Here is a 17,591-nt window from a genome sequence, read left to right as displayed (position 1 = left end):
TTTCTGGTGCCACTGAGCAGGGATGGTGCCCTCTCTCCCCAGTTGCCTTTGCCCACTTCTCCCTCATCGCCTCCCTCTGCTCCTTAGGCAAGGCTGGTTAACCCCTTGGGCGCCAGGTTTGGGGTACCCCCCTCCCAGCTCAGTCTCAGGAGCTCGGAGCAGGCCAAGTCCAGTGTCTGCCAACTGCCTCCCCACCCTCCCTCTGGTTGCCAAATCTGACTTTGATTAGCGTGTGAGGGGGAAGAAAGCAGGAAAATAGAATATTAAAATCTTAATTCAATTTAAAACACTGTCATTCACAGGCATGCCAAACAGTGAGATGACTAATTATTATGCAAATGAGGCAGATAGAAAAGTGATTAATAATTGCACAAATTAAAAATTATTGTAAACATCCTGTGACGAGCGATAAGTCCGATGGAGAGGCGAGGGCGGTGGGCCGGGGAGGCCGCGGTGGAGCCGGCTCCTGCATCCTTATTTCCTCATTAGGGGGATTTAATTAGTGCCTGATGAGGGGGCTCAGTGCTGCCAGGGGTGGAGGAGTGGGTGGCCACTGCAGGGGCTGGCCATGCTGAGGCTCAGTCCCTCTCCCGCTCCTCCTCATTGCCCCATGGCCAGGCCGGAGCTGGCTGAGCAGGAGGAGGGGTGAGGGAAGAGAGGTAGGCCAGCCACCCTGCAGAGCCCAGTGCAGGGCAAAGCTTCTCTGCTGCTTTCTGCTGGCCTCTGGCAGCTGCTGCCTCAGGTCTGGGCCGGGGGTGATGGTGTGGAGGCCTCCAGGTGGGGGACTGGTGCACATATCCTGGTTCCGCAACGCACATTCCTCAGGTCCAGTGAAGGGACACAGGGAACGTAACTGCAGTGCTGAGAGTGAGGGGTGGACAAGTCCATGATGTTGCCTGGGGCCTCGTGGTTACTCTGGGTTTAAGTTTTCCTGATTCTGGGGGGCACAGAGGAACCAAGTCAGTGCCCTGAACTGAGTGACGTGCCTTCTCTGTGTCCAACTTGTGTGCAAGCTTCCTCCAGACAGGGCATGCGTAGGAGCTTCTTTGGCTTGGGTTGGCTTTGTTGCTCTAGGCTGGGGGGGAGAAGTGTCTGAGCTCCTCTGTCCCAGCAGTACCACTGGTGCCTTCCAGGGCATGCAGCTATCCTGGGGCCCATTTGCCCAAGTAGGGCAGCAGCTGATGTATTCTCCTTAACAAAACCTGCATGCTAGCTAGAGCACAGTAGCCTCCTGCCAGGCCCTGAGCCCTTAGCAGACGCTGATGGGGCTGGGGCCAGGCCTAAGGCCAGGTGGCTGATCTGTCCCACGGCTCTCCCTTTGTCACCATGGGCCTTAGGGAGAAGGACTTCCATGTCCAGAGAAGACCACAGATCAAGTCAGAGGTCAAGGTCTGCTGAAGAGCTCTTGCCATTCAAAGGAGCAGGGGCTGGGCACCTGGGCGGCTCAGTTGGTTAGGCGACCGCCTTTGGCTCAGGTCATGATCCTGGAGTCCCGGGATCGAGTCCCACATCGGGCTCCCTGCTCAGCAGGGAGTCTGCTTCTCCCTCTGACCCTCTTCCCTCTCATGCTTTCTATCTCTCATTCTCTCTCTCTCAAATAAATAAATAAATAAAATCTTTTAAAAAAAAAAGGAGCAGGGGCTGCTGGAAATGGGCAAGGCTTCTGGGGAGGACTAGGGTGGGGAGCTGGATTTTGAGGGATGGAGAGGGCTCAGAAAAGTGGGTAGGAATTGGGGAAAGGGGCAGTAAGTTATCCAAGGCTTTATCTTTTCCCTGAGGAGCCCAGATTTCCTAAGAGCTGTTGCCACCCACAGCTAAGAAGCTGAGGTTTTCACAGGTCAGAGGTCTAGCCTGTGTGTCCCCACATTTCTCTTCCTGAGACTGGGATACAAAAATATGCTGGGAGGCTTTGCTGTCGATGAGGCCCCTGCTTAGCCCCACTGAGTCTTACTGCCTCAATCCTGAGAGGGCCCTTTCTGCCAAACAGTCCTGCCTCCCCTGTGCCCCCGGTGTCCCTTCACCTTGGGGGTAGATGTAGGGCCTGGGGCCCGAGTCTGGGGGCACTGAGGCCAGACAGGAAGCTGCTCCCCTCTTCAGGGCTGGTTTTCCAAACCAGGCTGCATGTTCCCTTGAGGCTGCCACCACACCTGGGAAGCACACATTGGTGGTTGCTTCTCAGTCAAAGGATCAGTTGCTTACTCCGTCTTCCAGGGCAGTGTCATCTTGCTCTGGCTCCCCAGGGGCAGGCTGCACCCCTACTCACCCAGGCTCCTGTTCAAGAGGAGGGCAGCTTAGACTATAGGACTTAGTGGAATCGATAAGTGCCCCACAGGGAGTGCCTGCTTATCCCCAAAGGTCCCCAGTTGACATTATTCCCTCTAAAATCCCAGTGCATCTAGGAATGCCCACACATGTGCTTTTGCTCCCTGTTAATACCCCCAGAGTTTCCCAGTAACTTTCCAGTATGCCCCCAGCAACTCCCATTGCTTTCTTATCATGCCCCAGTGTCTTTCTGATAGAATCCCTGTAAGGCCCCAGCACTCACGAAATCCCAGGAACACTCTAGTAACTGCCATTGAGCTCCCAGTAGTGCTTAGGTTGCTCCGAATACCAAAGAGTAGACTTCTAGTGTGTGCCCAGGAGTACTTGATGTTCCCCAAAGAATGTTCCAGTGTGTTCCCAAGAATGTGCCAGCACATGGTATCAACATCCCACTGCTCTGCAGGATTTCCAGTAGTGTCCATCAATTCCCAAAGTGCCCCTCCTCTCCACCAATGTCAGCTAGAAATGGTGCCTGGAAGGAGATCGGCTGTCCCTCCCCTCCCTGGGTCCTGCCATCAGGAAGGGAGAGAGGTTCTTTGCCCCTGGCCTCTGCGACACCTGGGCTTCCCTCTAGTGGGAAGTGGTGAGAAGGGAAAGGGAGTGCCAATGAACATTTGCTGAGTGCCAACTATATCTTAGGCATTTATTTAGAGAAGTGAAGTGATTTTTCCCAGTCATTAAGTGGCACGGAATGATCTGAAGGCAGCTCTGTGGGGTGCGACTATATCCCTGCCTGTCCCGAGCCTGCAGAGAAGCAGAGAAGGAAAATCCCAGGGGCCAGGGATGCACAGGGTGGGGAGAGGGTGGGCAGCAGGCTCTGGGCTTCTTCTTTCCCTCTCTGGTTGTTTTCTCGGTTTGCAGGGGTTACACTGGTTAAGCTTTCTTTTGAATGAAGCTCCGGTTCCTGGGAACATGGTGGCTCTCAGGTGGCTGCAGGTGTTAGATCCACCCCTCCAGTTTTACCCTTCTATTCAGCTATCAGGTTCTGCATCCATGGCCCACCAGACCCACAGACTTTTCCAGATGAACCCAGTTCCAGGGACAGCCTAAGATTATGGGCTCACCCCTGGCCCTTCCCTCAGTCTGGTCGTCACCCCCAATTCCAGGTTCTAGGTTATACATCAGCTTCCCCTGCCCCCTCCCCTATGCCTGCTGTAAACATGCTGCCCATGTCAGCCGCCCATCTGCTTCTCTTCCCCTGGCTGCCTTCCCTGGCACGGGAGACACTTGCAAGGTGACTTTGAACAGTGCAGACTCAGTGGGAGGGGGGGATGGGAGCAGCCCTGCAGGTGGGGAAATGAGAACTAGACCAGGTCTTTCCCTCTGCTGCCCTAGCTCTGGCCCTCTACTCTTAGGAGCACGGATGGGAGGGCAGCGAGGGCAGGGAGCCAGAGGTTGAGGGTACTGATTCAGGGAGTCTGTGCTGGTGGGTTGGCTTCATCCCATGAAGGACTCTGACCCCCTGCTCCCAGCTGGGGGTGCAGAAGAGAGAAGGAATGACTCTGGTCCTGTGCTGGGCAGCGGCCTCCCCATGCAGAGTGGGGAGAGGAAGGTTTCAATATATCTTGCCTCCCCAACCATCTCCTTCCCACCCCACCCCCACTCTGGTGGAATCTTTGAAAAGCATGTAATGGAAGGTTTAGGGTTTAGGCAGTTTAGAGACAGACTGGCTAGGTTCATATCCCTCTCCATCATATAATAGCCATGTGACCTTGAACATATTACTTAGGGTCTCTGAACCCCAATTTCTCCATTCATAAAATGTGGCTTATACTGTTACTTACCTGTCACATAGTAAATGCTCAATTAAAAAAATTTAATGACATATGCACTTTTTTGTATGTACGTTATACTTCATATAATCATACTTGCACACATATGTGATTGTGTGTAGGTTTTGTACGTGCTCTGTCCTTCCCCACTTTGCTCTTTGTTGTTGCCTCCAGAAGGTTGGGTGGGAGGTGAGGGCTCTGCTCCTGACCACTCTGGCTACTCAGGGGGCTGGATTCTGCTCGGGAAAGTCAGGTACAGAGGGGAGAGGGCTTAGTCTAGGGCAGGAGAGCCAGAGCCTCGCTGAGGGAAAAGAGGGTGTCCAGGGCAGGTGTTCTGGGGTGTGGCGGGCTGTCCCAGGGCAGCAGAGGCTTGAAGCTGATGGGAGGGTACCTTTCTGCTTGAGCTCACCTGTCCATCCTGTCAGCACCCACACCCTGGCCTCCATATGGGAATCCCAGCAGTACCTCTGCCAGCGTCCTGGCCAAGGAGCACAAGCCTTTGGCACTTGCTGTTTGCCCCTGGGGAGATCTTTTGGAGGGGTAGAGGGACTTTCGGCTCACAAGTTAGCCTCCTCCTACTGGTTTACCCTAAACAGGGAACAAGTTGGTGAGAACAGGAGACTGTTGTAATGGTTGGGTCTCCCATAGGCAGGTACTTCATGGAGTTTATGGTCTGGGGCTCTTTCTGTGAGGTGTCAGGGATGGGATGGCCTCTGGAGAGTTTTCTGCAGGAGATGGCCTCTCTGATAAGAACTTCGGGGTATGGGGTCTTCACCTGACCTAGTGAGAGGTGCTGGTGTTAGCATGGCCAGCCTGAGGGAGGGGGCTTCGCCTTCTGTGTCCTCTCCATGCCCCTCCCCCTCCGCGAAGCATTCAGCCCTGGCAGGGGCCGGTGGAGGTGGGGAGGAAGGGAAGGGAGATGATCCCTGACATAGTGGTGTCTCTGGTGGCAGTGAATTTGGGACTAACAATCAATACTGCTGACATGTGTCAGCCATGCTTAATTGCAGAATAACTGAGGACAATTTGAGATAAAATTCACTAACAATATTGACGTGAGCCCTCAGGTTTGTGCCTCCTTCTTGCACACCCCCAGTGTAAAATAAATCTCTCTGCATCTTTAGGGCTGTAGCTGAGCATCTCTCAGCATCTCTGAGGCATCAGTGGGGTAGGCTGCCCACTCGTCTTGAGTCTGGTTTCCCCTACCAGACACCCCAGTGAAAACAGCTGGGAGCGTATTGAGGGACACTGAGAGCAAGGAAGGCCAACGGTCTGCACACCCTGCGTGGGGGACAGGACCCTGCTCACCCCTTCCCCTGCCCCCAGTGACAGTGGGGGGACTGGGTGTCTGGAATATTTATGAGCCTCTTTTCTCTCTTTTTCTTTTCGGTTACAGTGATACCTCAGATAATTAACTGCTAATAACCTTGTTAATTTAAAATGGATCTTCTCCCTTCTGGCCATCACAGGGAAGACTTAAGTCACAAAGTACCAACGGGTTTGGAGGAAAGGGGACAGGGGGCGTGCAGAAGAGAGGGAAGGAGGATCTGGGTGGGCAGCAGAGCTGCGGCTGCTTGGTTACACCTGCTTACGGAACTGGGGGAGAAGCTCCTCACTGGTGGGGGGAGGACTCTGCGATGGGCCCCGAGGCCATGGGAGCCCCGAGTCACTGCTGTCCCTTCAGCACCACCACGTTCCCAGCACACGGTACCGCTCAGCTTAGGAAGAGAGCTCTGTGGGCTCTGGCCCAGCACCCTAGGCCTTTACTGTGGCCCGGCCTTCAGCCCGAGGTAGCTCCCTATTAGGAGCTGTTGCTCATCCTTGGGCTCATGGTCCTGGAAACCCAACTTCTCCCATCTTCACCCTTTCCCAATCTCAGGGTTTGGGGATAAATTCAGAAAGAAAATAAGCTTGTTCTGGATGGGTTATACATTGTCTAGAGTTGGAGTCTAGATGAGGTCAGTATCTGTGATCTTTCTCGGTTCACAAAATGCATCCAATTGACAAACTTTTTTAAAGTGCAGCTCAGGCTTTAGTGATAACAGAGATGAAGAGAGATATGGTCTTTGTCCTCAAGGAGCTTATCGTTTCCCCGGCCAGAGTCTGTCAGGTAAACAAATAATTACAACACAGATTATGCAGAGAACAGGGAAGAAAATACCTCACCTGGTAGGGTATGGGAGTCAGGGAAGGCTTTACAGAGGAGGAGACATCTGAGGTAAGCACCGATAAATAAGGAGGAGTTCTCTAGGCCGGTAACCCAGAGAGTAGGAAGGCCATTCCAGCAGAGGGAACACCATGGAGAGTGAGAGGCTATGGCTGCTGGGGCGATGCAGGGACAAGAAGGTGGCTGGAAAGCAGAGCCAGATCTTGAAGAGTTGGTAGGATTTCTTCTGAGGGGTGATCTCCCTGGCCCAGGACAACTGGGGGCTTCACTCCACAGCTGGGTGCCTGGGGAGGCTCCAGCCTTGTGGCATTAGCTCCCAAAAGCCTTGACAAGGAGCTCCCCATTCTCTTGCCTTCCTCTTTCCATTTTAGAATAACAGAAGAGGTGTTGGGACATGGGGTAGGGGGGAGGTGGAGAGTTAGGGATAAATAGGGCCCCAGGTTTGGATTCTCCAAGTGGTTTCTCTCTGTCCCATGCTGCTTTGAGACCATTTTGGAGACTTTGAGCTTTGAGTCCTGTGTGTGTATAGGGCATCTGCTCCCTCTTTGGGGAATCCCCTGCTCAGAAGCTGGAAATCTGTTTCCAGAAAGCATCTCACTCTGCTGCTCTGGGATGGGTCCCTGAGCTCAGCCTGGAGGTGCCTACCTTCCTTCCCCAAACTTTGGCTTCTGGAAGAGGTCTGGGGGGAGGTGACTGGTGTGGTTCTTGGTGGGCTGACAGCTGAGGGGCACCATCCCTATCTGGGAGAGATATGATTACTTCCAGGGACCCCGAGTCTAAGATTTGGGGACTAAAGGCATCCTGGAGCTACCAGCCTCCTCTCCTAACAGATCTTGTCACCATCCCTGGACTCTCGGCCTCTCCCCGGTGGGCAGAATCATTAGTTTCTGAGTTGGGCCTGAACAGTCTGAGCCTCACTTCTCTCATCCCCTTCCTGCTGTTTCAGTGTTGTTTTTTTTTTTTTCCCCAAGACAAACAGCCACAAAGCTCCATCTCTTAATGAAACTGTTTGATGATGATTAATTAAGCAGCTGCCTCATTTGCATGCACAGGCTGTGGCTTCCCGCTTCTTTCCCACCCTCCTCTTTGTGCCTCAGGCAAAACAGAGACCTGATAAGTCCAGTGTCAGCCCACTCTCAGGCAGCCCTCCCAGGCATTCGTCACTTCTAGAGCTGGTGGCAGGGGCTAGCCTGTGCAGTCACATTTGGGGCCACTCGACAGGGGCATGTGTCATGAACTCTCAACCCAACCTAAGAAGACAGGGTGCTTGGGTCTTACCTAGTTTCTCTCCTTTACTTACCACCTGTTTGACCTTACACAAGCCATGAACCCCTCTGGCTCCAGCTGCCTCTTCTGAGAAGTGGGACTCACACGGATACCATCCTAGTGGGCTCTGTCTGTCTGTCTGCCTCCAGTGTTGGGCACAGTGAAGGCGCTACTGAAGTAGGTTTTTGAATGATCGGTTGCATCAGATGGTCTCTTGGGATCTCTTTAAGATGTTATTCCAAGATTCTATGGGATCCTTACTTTCATCAGGGTTCTAGTTCTACCTGTTGTAACAAAACACCCTCTCATCTCTAATGCAGCACCCACTGTGTGTATCCCCTTCCCCAGGGAGCATCCCTGTCCTCATCAAGGAGACCCCCAGGGCCTTGTGGGCCTCCCACCAGAAGGCTCTGTTTTGGGCGGGGGAAGGATGGTGGCTGCTCGAGGCTTGCATACTAAGCCCCCTGTGGCACAATGAGGCAATGCCTTGTGTTGAGGCCAGGGCCAGGGGGAGAGGGCCAAAAGTCTGTGGTGGTGAGGTGATTTTAGTGGCAAAGCCCTATGTCCCTGGAATTCATGTAGGTATCTGACCAGGCAGGAGGAATCTTGTCAAGTGGGCTTTGAAAGGGCAAAATTCACACGGGGTTGAAAGCATTGAACCTGAGCTGTCTGTTATGCATGGGGTGGAAAGGGAAATGGGACTTCAGGCGGTAATCTCAAGTTTTCTGGCGTCAGAGAATTCTCCAGCTCTGGACCCTTTTCCTATAAAATGTGTATGTGTTCCTACAGACCCAAAAGTGTACTGAGGGTCTTCGTAGGGTTCCTGAACCCGAGGTGAAGGACCCCTGTCTTGTCTGTGAGTTTTAGAAAACCAGAGGGGAGGAGGGGATGACAGGTATGGTGGGAGCCACATGGCCTCCCCAGGGTCTATGTGGGACATCTGATGGTGGCCTCCTGGGAAGGGACAGAGCTCAGCGTGGGGAGAAGTTTTATCTGGAGACTAGGAAATGACCCTGGAACTAGAGGGCAAGCAGGCTCTGAAGTGAAGCACAGGAGCTGAAGGAGAAAGGGCCTTGCTTGACTTCGGGGCAGAGGTAGGAACGGAGCTGGCGTGAAGGAAGAATGCCAGATCCTTAGGACGGTGGGTGAGGTCTGAGGTAGAGAAGGGAGGCCGCAGTGAGAAGACCTCCAGACTGGGATGTGGAAGGGCTGGAAAGGAGTGTGTGTTGATGCTGGAGCTTGGGGTTTCCAGGGGAGTGAGGAGGCAGGGAGTCTAGGTAGGGCTGGGGGTCTGCGACAAGGCCAGGACTTCACCTCATCAGTGATTTAACCTTCAGAGACCAGTGTGTTTGGTAGGGATTGTCTGGGAGACAGGCTTGGAGAGGTTAGGAGTCAGGTTCACTGAGACTGAGAGAAGGAGCAAGGGCATGGCAGTGGGGAGGGTGGCTGCCTGGTGGGTAGCCAGAGCAGACGCTTGCACAAGGGAAGGAGCTGGGATTTCAACTCTCAGTGTGATTCCAAGTCCTGCACTGTGCACCTTACACCATTGGTTCTCAGTTCTTTTGCGGGGGCTCACACTCTGGATGCCAACATCTACCTTTCCCCTACCACTTTTCTCAGTCAGGTTTTTCCAGAATGATAATCAGAGTGGACCACCCTGTCTCTAGTCCATGGTCACAGGGCTTTGGGGGATCCTGCTCTTTGTGGAGCCGAGTTGGCAGTAGCTTGGTTTCTGACAAACTGCCAGAGGAATGATTGGAATCAGAGCTTCAGAAGGGTGGCCTTTCTTGGCTGAGCGTGTTCAAGAAACCCATGAAGAGAGCAGTTTGGGGTGTTGGGAAGCATGCTGGCTGGGGAGGCCAGTGAACTGGGGGCTTGGTGCTGATCTGCTGCTAGCAGTCATATTGGTCTTGGGTAAGTCACTTTTTTCCCCTTCTATTTCTCAGTTTATTACTCCATAAAATGGGATAATTCATCATCCATCCATCCATCCATCCATCCATCCATCCATCCATCCATGTGCCTGACCATTCATTATCCCATCCATCTATGCATCCATGCATCCATGCGTCCATGCATCCATCCATCCATGCATCCATCCATCCATCCATCCAACCATCCATTCATCTGTGTGCCTGTCCATTCATTATCCCATCCATCCATCCATCCATCCACCGATCCATCCATCCATCCATCCATCCAGCCAGCCAGCCAGCCAGCCAGCAACTATTTATTGAATGCCAACTCCATGCTGGTTGCTATATGTAGCACTGAGGATGCACAACAGTAACGAGGCTGACATGGTCCCTTCCCTTGTGGATCTCAGAGTGGACCAAAGAACAAAGACATAAAAAAATAATAATACTTGTCTCCCAGGGTTGTTTGGAGACTAAACTAATGAGATATTGTAGGAAAGGGCTGTGTGCTACAAAGGAGACCCAGTCCGAGGAGGAGCTAGAGAGGCCTTCAGCTTGCCTGGTCTAATGACTCAATGTTTAGTTCCCAAAGCCCTCCATTCCCTCCCTTTTATCCACCTCAGTCAAACCCCAGAGCTCCTTCTTCCTTCCTTTTGCTCCCTGCCTCTGCCACCTTCCCTGCAGGAGGGAAAGGAAGCCTCAGCATCTGTCTGGCGGGGGGTTGGGAGAGCTGAGCCAATTTTCGCTGATTAGCAGCACTGAACCTTGGCCAAGGTGGAGAGGCAGATAAGGGGAAGTGCTGGGGTGGGGCAGATCATAGATGGTCCTGCTGAGGGTGTCATAGATTCTCCAGGGACAGGTCCTGAGGTAACCCCTCTCCCATGCCACCCCTTGGCTGTGTCTAGGCATTGTCACCCATGACTGCTCAGTGGAGAATGTTGAGCTATGGTAGAAGAAGAAGCAGATGGTCCAGAAGGGAGGACCCTTCCAGCTGGGCCTTCTCCAGATTCAGAGGAGGGAGCTTACCCACTCCTAGTATTCTTGTTTCTAGACCTCTGCTTGGACCATCCCCTCTGCAGGAAATGCTCTGCCTTCCTCACTGTGTGTCATCTGTCCTTCCAGACCAGAATAGACATCTTCTCCTCCTCCTGATGTGTCCTCCCCCACAGCTGGAAGCAGTGCCCTCTTCCTCTTAAATGCCCATAGCCCTTGGGTCATCTCTGTCTTGTGATGTGTGCACTGTCCTTTGAATCACAACTGTTGGGCATGTGTCTCCCCACCCAGAATGAAGTCCTGTTTTCATCCTCCACCCCTCACATGTTGCCTAACACTGAGTGAGTGCCCAACAAAGCTTAGCAAAATGTCCTAGAATGTCTCTGGCTGTCTGGGTGGGCTCAAGGACCATTTCTGAAGGTGCATTTTACAAATGAAGAAATTGGGGATCAGAGAGGCCAAAGAGTTTTTGGTCAAAGCCAAATAGTCAGTAAGAAGTGTCTCTACTTCAAAGTCATGTCTGTTTTAGGGCAGTTTATTATTTTGAGGGACTTCTGGAGACAATGGCTTCAAACAGCTAAATAATAAATGATAAAAATAACCAAAGCAAACCAAAGTATGTCTTGACCATCCTTCTGATCAATTCATTGAACAAGCCATAGGTGTGCCGAGTGTGTGGGGCTAAGGGAAAGCCATTGTGCTTAGGGGCCAGACATTCTGGAACCGTGTTCAAGCTGACCTGATTAAGTTTCCATGACATCTTTGGACCCCTGGGGAGTTCCTTCTGTAGAGAAATTGCTGCTGGCTTTACACTCATAACACTATGGCTGTGAGAACTTTCTAGATTTACACCTTGGTTTTCAGTGCAGAATGTCTGAAATGGGCTGGAGGAGTTGCCAACATGTTCTGATGTCACAGATAGGCTTTCTTGTCTTCTGGAACTGCTCTCTTTACCAGTCAGGTTGCTAAGAGCTTCCATTAGCGCCTCACCACTGTGTTTAAACTAATGGAACTTTGTTCTGTGTAAATCCTTAGAGACTGACATGGCCGAACTGGCCTTTGACATTTTCTGGAGGCTCAGTATTTGACTCGGTAGTTCTTGAGACTTTCAGAAACAATTTTGCAGTGTGGGTGGAGGACTGACATATTATGTTTATTTCGCCTGCTGTGGCAGATGCCTGCTTGTCTGTGTAGCACCCCTGGCCCCTTTTTTTCAGTTACTATATCCCTACTTCCTTTAGGGCATCGGTCATTCCCCTGTTCTAATGGAGGAGCAGGACAGTACTGTTACCTGGTCCTCAGGAGTAAAATCCCATGACTCAGGCCTGGCCATCCCTGGCCACAGGGATTGGCCTTAGAATATGAATATATATATATATATATATATATATATATATATATATACATCCCAAGGTGGGACAGTTGGAGCCCTGCCCTGGATTTCACACGTGGGTGCAGAGGGAGCATGAAGATCTCTTCCTCTGAGATCCTAAGCAGGGATAACATAAACCCAGAGCAGCCTTTTGTCCGGCCGACCCAGAGCTCATTCCTCCTATGACCCAACCCAGGGAGGAAGCTCAAATTTATAAAGAGAGAAAAACAAGGTGCAGAGAGAGATGAGAAAGGGAGAGAGACCTGACATTGCTGTCTGACTTTCTGGTTTTCCTCCTGCTCTTCCTGGTTCCCTGAGCCAGCACATGTCCAGGTGTGCAATAACACTTTAAATCTCTCTCTTGCAACAGAAAGAGTCCTGAGTACCAGGTAAGGTTCTATAGATACCGTGCATGCACGCGTGCCCACACATAGGTATGTAAAACCACAAACAAAATAGGAAGGACAGCTTTAGGATTAAATTGAGTCCATTTAGCTTTATGCAAAACTGTTGCCCTTCTTTTTACTGGTGGATCTGCATCAAGAGGCAGCACCTGACTGTGTGTCTGTGTCTGGGTACCATAGACGTAGCCAACCCTTTCTAGGGAATAGGTTCTGAGGGGGCAGAGGACTCAAGAGGAAACGGGGACGGCTGGGATCCCGGAGGCAAACTCAGCGCTATGCTTCCTTCCGGGAGGGCCGTCCCTGCCCGAGTGATTACACTGCAGCGTGTGTGTGTGTGTGAGATCCAAGCTCCCCCCGCCCCAGGCCTGGCACCCCAGTGTGTGGCTCCTTCCAGCGGTCAGACCTCTGGATCCCTGGGGAGCCCTCTTTCTGGACAGTGGGAGCCTGGAACCAGCAGCAGGTTCCTTGGGCTTGGCCTGGTGTGAGCCATGGGGGCTTTATCTTGCCATTAATGGTTTTCTAAATTGGTGGCAGTGGAGCAAAAAACCCAATTTGCGCCTGGAGCACGCATGATTACTATTGTAATAACCTCAGCTAATAAGAATATGATGTGGGGCTAGGTCGGGAGAGAAAACACATTTCTCATTAGCTTTTGATTAATTACTCTACATAATTTCTTAGTTGTGGTGGCCAAGGGGGGTGGGGTGTTTCCATTTCCTTACCTCACCTTCACCCCAGCAGGCTAGGGATCTTCTGGGGATCGTGGTATATCTCCAAGGGCCGTTGGGAGAGAAATGCCCGCCTCTCTCTCTCCTCCTCACATCCGTTCCCTGTTTTCTCTCCCCTTCCCTCTCTGGCCCTCCTTCTCCTTGCCCTCTTAATCTTCTCTTTTCTCTTTTCCCTCTTCAGCCCTCCGGAGTCTTCATGGGTGTCTGACCCGCACTTGGTGACAGCCCAGGTGGCCCCTCACACTGTCAGGTAGGTAGGTCATGGCTGGTTTGCAGGTCCCGGCTGATCTGTCCTGACTCCTGAGCCCAGCTGCCCTCTGGTCCCACCTCTGGACCTCTTTTGGCTCACGTGCTCCTGAGACAGGATCATGTCTGGCCTGGCTGAGGGCACTCTGCCCCTCCTGCCCCTTGGCCCCGGGCCTTCTCGGGACTCTCTGTGGTTTGGGATTGTTCCTGCCTTCTTACCACCTCACCACATATGCAGGGACCTCCTGGCTTCTCTCCTTGTCCCTCCCTGGCAGCTAGGTCCCAGCTGGACGGTCTCTCTGGTCCTCACATCTGTGATCTAGTGCTCAATAGGACAGTGCCTAGAAATATTTTCATTTTGTTTGTAATTCAACAGGTTTCTGTTGACCTCTGCTGTGTACCCAGAACTGTGCTAGGCACAGTGGGGGATAGGAGAGACCTGACAGATGTGGGTCTCACCATCAGTTGGGAAGGCTGTCGAGGAGGGACAGAATCTACAAGGCCGTGTGTACTGAGTGCCAGAGAGAGCAGAGGAGTGAGGCTTCTCAGGCTGGAGCTTCAGGGAGGCTTCCTGCGGGAGGGGAGCTCAGGTTTGGATCAGCAGAAGGAGGGGACAGGAAAGGGAATTCCATACGAGGGCACAGTGGGAGTAAAGGCCCAGAGTTGGGAATACTCAGAGCAAATTTTGGAGGATGTGAAGGTGGACAGTATATTTTAAGTGGGGGTTTCTGTGGGAGATGAGCTACAAGGGAAAGCTAGAGGCTGACTCTTTGACTCTTTTGGACATTGGGCTGAGGGTTTGGGACATCCATGCGCTGCAGTAGGAGTCCTGCGAGGTGTGGGAGTGTGAGGGTGATCTTACAGCAGTGGTTGCCTGAATGGACCATGGTGGGGTATGTTAGTTTTCCATTGCTACTGTGACAGATGACCACAAAATTAGTGGCTTAAAAAACACAAGTTTATGATCTCAGAGTTCTGCAGGCCAGAAGTGCAGGTTGGTCGGCTTGCCCATTTTCTCTGCTCTGGGTTTATACCACACTGAATTCAAGATGTTGGCCAGCTGGGCTCCTGTGGGGAGGCTGTGGGAAGAATCCACTTCCAGGCTCATTCAGGTTGTTGGCAGAATCCTGTTCCTTGTGGTTGTAGGACTGAGGCCCCCATTCCACTGCTGGCTGTAAAGTGGGGCTACCCTTATCTCCTCAAGGCTGCGCCCCAGTTCTTGCACGTGGGCCCCTATACCTCAGTGCCAGCAACAGTGTATGAAGTCCTTTTTGTGCTTGGAAGCTCTCTGGCTTCCCCTTCTGCTATGTCTCTCCCACTGTTTTCTCTGCATCTGTCTGAGCTCAGCCAGAGAAAATTCTCTGCTTCTAAGGGCTCAGATGATTAGATTGGACTCACACAGATAATCCAAGATAGTCTCTCTATTTTAGGTCCATAAGCTTAATTTTAAACATCTGTAGTCCCATATTCAACATACTCCCAGGCTCCAGGGATTAGGGCATGGATGTTTTGGGGGAGAGGCATTATTCTGCCTATGACACAGGACAAGACAGATGAGATGGTTCCTGCAATAGTCCGGGTGAGAAGAAATGAGGGCTAGGACCTGGGATACGGCGATGGAAGGGCTGGGCAGGTGCCAAGGCATTTCAAAGGCAACTAGCGGATGCTTGCTGACTGGTTACACATGAGTGGGGTTGGGGGGGAGCAGTGGTTAAGGGGAAAGGAGGAGTAACCTTGGATCCAGTGTAGGAAATGAGAGAAAGATGGTACCTCACTGGTCACTCTAGGAGGAGGTGCTGGTTGTGGAGGGCAGATGAGGCATTGGTTTCAGGCCAGACAACTTAGGGATGATGGCAGAATTCCTTAGGAACCTGAAACTGACTTATAAGTAGTTGGGAACCCTCAACAGAACTGTCGGCCCTGGCCCTACTAACCTGTGCGCTAGTCACAGGGAAGCAGTGGCTGAAGGCTTGGGGCAGGGACCGGGAGGGGTGGGGGGGTAGATCGTTGTGTCCAGGGGAGACAGGGTAGAAAGGACATTGGGCTAGAACCTCACAGGCTGACCAAAGAAGAGGTGGGAGGAGGAAGAAGAGCTAGAGAGAACAGAAGAGCGGCCACAGCTGGGCAAGGAAAGGAAGAAGGGGAGCTAGGAGAGGTCCCATTTGTGAAGCCAGGCAGCACTGGTGGGCGGGGCTAGGAAGGACAGAGGCTGCCAGTGGGTGACGGGATGGCTGTGGGTGCCGGGGACATGCATTCCCAAGTGCAGAGGCTCAGGAGAGGCTGGGTGGCGTGGAGGGAGAGAGAGAGTGAGAACATGCACCAGGCTCTGTAGGGCCCGTAGGCCCTGTGTGTCAGCATGTGGGGAGGGCTGCGGAGGGAGGGGGAGGGCCAGGGGTGACTGCAAACAGAGCAAGGGAGGAGACTGGCACTGCTGGGAGGAGGGGGAGGAATATGGTTCAGGAGCGAGGCCCCCATAGTGGCAGGGGCTGAGGAGCTTGAGAATGGAACTGGAAGCGTTCAGGAGGAGAGGCCAAAGGTGGACGCATAAACACGTGTGGGTAGGGCAGAGCTCAAATAGGGCCCACTGGACCCACTGTGTGGCGGGGGGTCTGCATACAGGGCAGAGGGGAGAGGCAGGGCCTGGTACTTGGATAGGACTGGCTGGCCAGGGCCCCGTGGCCCTCTTAGAACAGAAGCCTTTGGGGCTGGAGGCTTGGCCTGTGGGAGGGGGCAGAGGACAGCACCAGGCAAGGTGGCAGATGTTGCTGCTGTGGGGTTCCTGTCCTGCGCCTCTGTGCTGTCCTCTGCTTATCTTGGGGGGCCTGGGGCTTAGCAGCACCAAAGGTCCTGCGCTGAAAGGAGCTTAATGTTTTCAAGGTTTGGGAAAAGGAGGCACAAAAGTGTCTCTGCTGCCAAAAGGTCCTTTGGGAGCAGGAGGCCACTGTTTCCAGGGCCCTTGGCTCCATATCTGTGCGTGGTCAGCTACGTGGCCCTCCCATGCCCAAGGCTCTTGTGAATCCCGGCCCACCTGCTACTTTGGACATTTCACAGGCCATCGTGTGAGGCCTCATTGCCTGCCACAGAGCACACTGCCCCCAGGCCCTGCCAGCCATGTTGCCCGCTGATCTGCCCGGCATTGATGGGCAGGCCCAGAATAAAGTTGCATCCGCAGCCGAGCACAGCCGATCTCCTTGGGTGCTCGGTGGGGGCCCTCGAAGTGTGTATGTCTCCCTGTGCGGTTGTGCAGACTTGTGCACCTGGGAGGGACTACAGAGTCGGGGGGTTCATGAAGCTAGTGGACGGAGGGGCACAGAGGGGCCAGTGTGCTGACAAGAGACTTGGGGAAGGCTAGGGTAGGATGCCTGGGGAGGGAGGAAGGCCCGAGAAGCCCCGGGCTCAGCACTGGCACAGCTGCCCTCTGCCCAAGCTGCAGCCTCCCCGAGCCAGACCCGGGGCCTGCCCTGCCTGGCGTCCCCGTGCCCCCATGGCCACGGCCACTCCCTGCCCTCTGCCTTCCTCCACCAACTCCCACCCGAGAAGGAAGAGGAAATCTCGCCAGAGATCCGTGTAAAAATAGATGTATTTCTGGATAAGCAGTGAGCCTGAAAAACAGCTGAGCCGGAGTCTGCTCCGCTGACAGAAGATCTATGTACCAAATTCCTCTTCAAAATCTATTTCTCCGGAGATTTAGTCTTGCAGGGCTCTGCCGAGCTGGGGGAGGTTTGCAGCGCTGGGCGACTGGGGTCCACGGCTCCACCCTTTCCTGAGTGACTATTTCCCAGCATGAGCTGTGGTCAGATGAGGTGGCAGCCCTACGGCCCGGGCCAGGGCAGAACTAGAGGGACCGGAATGGCACAAAGGTCTTTTCATGCGTTACCCTGGCTGGGTTGGAAGCCAGCGTGATGCAGCGTGACACCCATCCTGGCGGCTGAGAGAATAAGTGATGGCTATATTTACGTTTCCATCTAAATGCATGGATCAAAGCAGACACTTTAATCTATTCAACAACAGCCTGAGGATTAAAAAGTTGCAGGCAAATCACACTCTTAAATTGGTAATATATTTTTGCTTGTCACTTGACAAATTATTTTAGAGAGTAACTCCCAGCCGGGTGGGGGACCTGGAGACTTGAACCTGGCTCCCTCCTGGAGAAGGCCCCAGTGCCATAGGATGTGGCACGAATCCCTTCACGGCTCTAGTTCCCCCGAGCCTAGTTGCAGTGGGCCTCCTGGAGGGGGCAGTGGGAGCTAATGCGGAGTATCAGGCCTCAGGGCACATCTCTAAATCAGCCTTGCAGGTGATCCCCCTATTACAGACCAGGTGACCCAGAGAGACGGCTTGCCTGGGTGGCATAATGGTAAGTGGGAGAGATGGGAGGCAAAGCCAGATGTTCGGGACCCCAAGT

The sequence above is a fragment of the Zalophus californianus genome, chromosome 11 (genome assembly GCF_009762305.2).
Source record: "Zalophus californianus isolate mZalCal1 chromosome 11, mZalCal1.pri.v2, whole genome shotgun sequence".
NCBI lineage: Eukaryota > Metazoa > Chordata > Mammalia > Carnivora > Otariidae > Zalophus > Zalophus californianus.
The sequence above is the reverse complement of the archived record's forward strand: the minus strand, read 5'-3'. Positions refer to the sequence as shown.